This window comes from Papaver somniferum, unplaced genomic scaffold (genome assembly GCF_003573695.1).
Source record: "Papaver somniferum cultivar HN1 unplaced genomic scaffold, ASM357369v1 unplaced-scaffold_137, whole genome shotgun sequence".
Taxonomy (NCBI): Eukaryota; Viridiplantae; Streptophyta; class Magnoliopsida; order Ranunculales; family Papaveraceae; genus Papaver; species Papaver somniferum.
This window is the reverse complement of record NW_020622934.1, coordinates 2,307,347-2,314,314: the sequence shown is the minus strand read 5'-3', so window position 1 is coordinate 2,314,314 and position 6,968 is coordinate 2,307,347. Positions and strand designations below refer to the sequence as shown.

The 6,968-nt window shown below is 35.9% G+C and overlaps 1 pseudogene; it reads right to left on the bottom strand.

Annotated features, from left to right (window-relative positions):
• Positions 1 to 885: 885 nt before the first annotated feature.
• On the bottom strand, positions 886 to 5,751 carry LOC113334999 (annotated as a pseudogene).
• Positions 5,752 to 6,968: the final 1,217 nt, after the last annotated feature.

Genomic DNA, 6,968 nt, shown 5'->3' with positions numbered 1-6,968 from the left:
ACAAGAAGATTTTTTCATTTTTTATTTCCAAATGGATGAATAAATCAATGGACTTGATGCATGATGGATCTTATTCTTCAAATCATAATTATTCTTTCAGTTACAATGAAATCTCTCAGAAGAAGAATAAATCTGAACAACAATATATGGGAATAGTAGGAGATTTTGATTTAGTAAAATTGATTGTGATTTTTATACAATATTGTTTTAAATTTTAAAGGTCATTGGTTAAACCAGACGGGTAGTGGATTTGTTTTGAACAGGACCATTATTCTTATCGGTTCAATGGTTTTCCGGTCCGGTCCGATTTTAAAACACTCGTTCAGTAGTCATTCAACCCCTTTCCACTTTTCATCTACAAAACCAAGCGATGTTCATATTAGACAATGTTTGAATATTCTTGGAGTAAAACTTCTATCAGATTGTGATATCCTCCAGCAACATTTTGCTCCGTTCCAACACCAAAGCAGGCCCCACAATCAAAGCGCCTAAAACATAGCATTTTCATCATACATGAAAGTTGAAACAACCGCAGCACCTGATAAACCATCAGAACACACAAGCACCTGACCCTGCTGCGACTACCTATTGTCTAGTCAAAGAGACTGCAGACCCTTTGTTCGCAGAATCTAGTCTACCTAGTCTTGTTTCTCTGTTCAAGCCTCAAGCTCCCACTAAAAAACACTTCAAATGGGTTTTAATTTGATTACTTTCATTTTCTTTCCAAGTAGAAGCAAATTTATTTCCCAACTCTATATGGAAAAAGTGAAACGTACCAAATGAGTTATTAGGCCTTGGTGTTATACAAACCATTAAATCAAACTGCAAACAAGTTTTTGAACTTCGACAGCAATTTAACTACTCACCTGTCAATCCCAAATAAAGACAAGACTAAAATGATATCAATAACATGATAGACTTATATTCTTTTCTATGAAGCTCATTAATGATGAAACTTGATTGTTTAGGCTGATTTGGTGTAGAATCGGATACCGACTGCCAACCCCAAGATTGCCAACGGACAAGGAATTGGAGTAGCTTGATGATGAACTCTGAGGTCTTGTCTTGGTTGTACTGAGGCTGCTTTGGAGGAGTATATTTCTGCTTGATCGGGACTGTATCCATGTCAACCTCCCCAACTAAGTATTCATCCATCATTGCTCTAGCACTAGTACTGTGGCCAACATCCTCGAAATCATCGGTTGCGTCTTTTCCTGATAAACAACAACAGTATAGAATTTATTCACGTAAACCTTGACAATGGAATCAAATTAACTACACATTTTACTTAAGCAGATCCTCATCTCAAATAATACCTGTGGCTGACAAGAGAACCTCATCACCACCAGGGTGATCTTCCATAAATTTGGTCACGTCGTACACCTGTTACAGAAATTACAAAGGGGAGAATTAAAATACTTCCGGATACAGAAAGTCTGACTTCTGAAACACCATCACTAAATAGTACAAACAGCATCGAGCTAATGGGATACTGCAGAATAATATATTCATTGGTCCTTTTACATTTTAGATGAAATGTTTCTTTCTATTGTCTCGCAATTACACCCCTCCCTAATTCACTGTTATTACTACCAGGTGGACTAGACAAAATTTCATGGACTAATTTCATATTTTCAACTGCCAAGTGAGTTAGATCCACGAAACTGTATTTGACTGATTCAGTTGAAGATGGAGGGAATTCTCTAGTATGAAAATGAAGCAAGCAAATAGAAGTGATTATGTTTGATTTTGCTTTCTATACTCTAAAGTTGTGTAAGAATCAAACATTATTGAAGCTGTATAAAGCAATACATAAGATCAAAAGCCAACAAAATAAACAAGTAGCAGCAAGCCAAAAAGCCAGAAAACATTTCGAGTTTGCCTTAGAAAACTAAGAAATATTAAAGCGAACATTGTTCATATTTTTAGGGAAGACAAAGCAGTGTCCTTGGTAAATTTTTGCAAGTGTCAATTTCCAACAACATAAGCTTGCCTGATTAAGGAAGCTAATATCGACCTTTGCATTTTGTGTACATCAATATTTGGACTTAACACTCTGTCTAGCAGAATGATAATGCTAAAGTCACCGGGTGTTAATACCCACGTCTTGTGTAATGGCAACTGCAAGATGAAACTTAGCTTATATAAAGACAACTCTCTTTATTGATGTTTAGAAAATCTCTCAAAACTAAACACAAGCTTTAATCTTGCTCATATGATCAACCACAACTTTGGTGATCATATATATATAGAACTATGAATTCCTTTTCCTAGTCCTATTACCTTATTACATGTCTTTCCTTTTCTTAGAACTAGATGACTTCTAATTCCCTTAGGATTACATCAATTTCCTAATCTTGTCCTAACCAGCTTGTTAGTGACTTCTATGTTGAAGTTTAACCAACATTCTCCCCGTTAAGCTTCAACCTTACCCGTGACATATCTTGTACTCCAATCAATTGTCTCATTTCTTCAAACTTGATTAACATCATTGTTTCCATTGGTATTGATGATTATGGGTCCTTCGCCTTCATCAATTACTTGACCCCATCTCATGTGAAACATTCCTGGATCCCTACTTGGTCCATCATTAGTTTCTTTCCAGTTCCAGTTTGCTTTTTCATCGAATACCACATCTCGACTCACTGTTACTCTTTTCGTTGTTGGATTGAATAATCTGTAAGCTTTGGATCCAGGCTCAATTCCTAGATTCACAAGAGTCTGAGATCGATCATCCAATTTCTTAAGAGTTGCAGAATCAGCTTTTGCGTATGCTTTGCAACCAAACACTCTTAAATGATCTATGTTTGGTTTTCTATTTCGCAAACTTTCATATGGAGTCATGTCTTTCAGAGCTTTCGTAGGTATCCTGTTTATTAGGTATGTGGAGTGTCGTACAACTTCTCCCCATAGATAATTAGGTACCTGCATAGCCTTTAAAGAACTTCTTGTCATCTCCATTAGAGTCCTTTTTCTCCTCTCCACCACTCCGTTTTGTTGTGGTGTATATGGTGCTGTGAGTTGTCTTTTGATTCCATTTGACTCACAGAACTTGTTGAACTCTAAGGAAGTGAACTCTCCTCCTCTATCAGTTCTAAGCATTTGGACCTCCTCTTTTAACTCTTTTTCTATCAGATTTCTGAAAGCTTTGAATCTGTCAAATTCTTCACTCTTTTCTTTCATAAGAATAGACCACATATATCTTGAGAAGTCATCTATGATAACAAATATGTATTTGTTATTTGCAAGGGTTTGTGGTGTAATAGGACCACATAAATCAGCATGAAGAAGCTCTAATGGCTTTGAGGCTCTGAATGTTGTTGCTTTTGGGAAACCTTGACGAGTTTGTTTCCCAACTAAACATGATTCACAGATTTTTGCTTCATCATTTATCTGTGGTAGTCCTCGAACCATCTTGTTCTGAGATATTGCCTTTAAAGTTCTAAAGCTTATGTGTCCTAACCTTGCGTGCCACTTCCATGTCTGATCTTCCAGTCTCATATTCAGACATAATGGCCTTCCAATCATGAGACTTATCTTGTAGAGTCTATTCTGTGAGCGTGAGACTCTAAATAAAAGTCTTCCACTTGGGTCATGAACTGTTAGATAATCTTGTCGCATTCTAACATCACATCCAACTTCTGTAGCTTGTCCTAAACTTAGAATGTTGCTTTGTAAGTTTGGGATGAAGTAGATGTTTGTGACAAGCTTCTGTTCTCCGGTCTTGCTATGAAATAGAATTGATCATTTCCCTTCAATTTCTACAGAAGATCCATCCCCAAACTTCACTTGTCCTTTGATTTTCTCATTGAGTTCAGAAAAGTAGTGTCTCTTACCAGTCATGTGATTGCTGGCTCCATTATCTAAATACCAGATTCCTTATTCTCCATCCTTTGATTAGTAGTTCTTTGGTATTAGTTTCCCTTTGTTTAAGAATACAACTTCGTGCATGAAAAGAGTTGTATATGCTTCCCTTGTTTCATTCTTGTTTGCTTCTTCCATCTTTTGTATTCTTTCAGGGCATACAGAGGAGAAGTGTCCTGGTTTATCACATCTGTAACAAATAATGTTTGATCTATCCTTCTTTTCTTTCCCTTGGTTTTGATCATTATGACTTGTTGTTCTATCTTGTGAGTTAAACCTTCATCCCCTTCCTAGGCCTCTGTTTCCTCTACCACCTCTTCAACGACCTCTTCCTCTTTTCGCAGAGTTTTGTTGGTAAGAGTTTGTGTAAAAGAGTTTTCCTTGAGTTTCTCCATTATTTTCTTCATCAAGGATTCTTTCTTCATATGCTTTCAATCTTCCAATTATATCTTCATATCTAGTCTTCTTTAAATCTAAGACTTGTTCGAGAGAATCTATGATATGAATATACTTGGATCTTGGTAAACTATTGAGAAACTTCTTTACCAGTTTATCTTCATCAATGGATTGTCCAAGTGACGCAGCTTTTGAGGCTATCTCTGATAGCTTTCCTGCAAAGTTATCAATAGTATCAGTGTCTTTCATCTTCACTCTTTCAAATTCAGAATTAAGGTTTGCAGACGGGCTTCTTTAACTCGGTCAGCTCCGAGATTACGTTCCTTTATTGCATCCCAAATTTTCTTTGAAGTTTTCTGTTCACCAACTTGTAGAACAAGACATTCTGGTATTGCTTGAAAGAGTAATCCAATGGCAACATTGTTTTTGTCTGGGTCCATTGTACCAGGATCAATTATTTCCCAAACTTTGTAGATTTTCATCAGTACCTTCATTCTCATGGCCCATACTGTGTAGTTTGTGGCGTTGAGGATTGGAACTTGTATTGATGGTGGCGTGAACTTTTTTGCACCCACAATGGTGGTTTGATTTTCCATGCTCAGAAACAAGCTCTGATACCAATTAATGGCAACTGCAAGATGAAACTTAGCTTATATAAAGACAACTCTCTTTATTGATGTTTAGAAAATCTCTCAAAACTAAACACAATCTCTAATCTTGCTCATATGATCAACCACAACTTTGGTGATCATATATATATAGAACTATGAATTCCTTTTCCTAGTCCTATTACCTTATTACATGTCTTTCCTTTTCTTAGAACTAGATGACTTCTAATTCCCTTAGGATTACATCAATTTCCTAATCTTGTCCTAACCAGCTTGTTAGTGACTTCTATGTTGAAGTTTAACCAACATTGTATTTGAAATTCATCACCATCATAATCCCTAGCTGTATAATTGATGCATAAATTGCCTTCTCTTTCTTACATTAGTTAGTAACACCAACTAAGACTAAACTTGAACCATAGAAATCCGTCGTATTGCCCAAATTCTCAAAGATTGTATAGATTTTATAAGCTAAGTTACTTAACTAATCCCACAAACAAACCCAGGATGCATAATTTTGAGTATCGTACAGAAATCTTAAACATTTAACAAATAAGCAGATCCAATTTCGATCATATAGTAATCTCGAAACATAGATCTCGAATAAACAAAACATAAAGAAACAATAATAGTGGAATAAGGTGAAACATAATTGGATTTTACAAAATATAAGGGTAGAGAATCTAGAGAGAAGATTAACCTTGCCACCAATGATAAGCCAACAATCTTTAGACTGATTGTGTTCAGAAACTTTTGCTAAAGTGAAAACCACCTTATCATCACTACCCATTGTTTTTGAAAGATTAATCAAATCAGATCACAAAGGAAAATCAAACTCTGTGTTGCCCCCTGCAAAACCGGGAAGGGATTAATAGAAATATCAATAAGTGAGATTTTAGAGAAGGAAAAAAAGATTGTAAGAAAATTGAAGAGAATTGTGTGGGCTTTTCCTACAAAAAGAAAACAATTCAAGTGAGTGAGAGAGAAAGAGAGGGATGGGTTTGGTAGGTAGGTGGTGTGACGTTGTTGACTGTTACTCTTTGTGGAGTTGGAAATTGAATATAAGAGAGAGACATAGGTATTTGGAATTTAGGTGGGTTGGTGAAAACAGAGTACTGTAATAAATTTCATCATCAGCGCAATAAATTTCTTTTCCTTGTTATGAAAAGAGAAATGCTCTGAGAGCAATTACCCAACCATTTCAAATGACAGCGACGGAATCAGGATTTTAAGTTCCGGTGGGCTAAATATTTTTTTTCCACCGATTCTCAATTGTTGTAGATGTTGATTTTTTAAATCATATGCACGCCCCATTTTTGTAGAATGTGGAGAATTAGATGTACCCTCATGCCCTATAAATGAACAATCACCACCGCAGCTAACTCTTTTTCAATTTTTAAAGTAAATGCATCATGTTTTGGTGAATTTGTGTGAAAAAGAAAACACTGGAAACAAAAGAGGGAATACTTTTCAGGTAGATACTCCAACCACGGTAACTTCTTAAACAACTTAAAATTGAATCCACAGTTCTTTGGACATCTACTGTTTTTTAAAATTTGGATGATAAGCCCCCCATATTCAAATAAGTTGTTCGAATGTTGCAAATTAAAAACATCAACTCTATTGGATTCAGGTTGCTGTAAATTAATCCGCTAAACCCCGGTATCCTCATGTTCCACTTGTTAGACTGAGTCATACATCAGTACAATGTATGGTCTAGTGATTCACAGCCTTAGATTACTTACAGCTGTGATGTATCTGTTGATTGAGTCAGTGAGTCTATATAAAGACTATGTCTTGTACCTGTAAATCTTAATAAGAGAATTTACCCAGTTCACACTTCTTACATGGTATCAGATACCAAAACGAATTTTAACTTCCTCTGATCCTGTAATTTTCTTTCATCTTCAACTTCTCACCATTAAACCTGCAACTAACCCTAAAAAAATGGTGAGAACTACTCAAACCACTGTTGCTTCTTCTTCCGCTGTTAACACCACCACCTAAAATCCTTCTTCTAACACAACTATGTTTCCACCATTGTTTTCTTCTCAACAACCACAATAACAACAATTACCTTCTTCTCAACACATATCAACA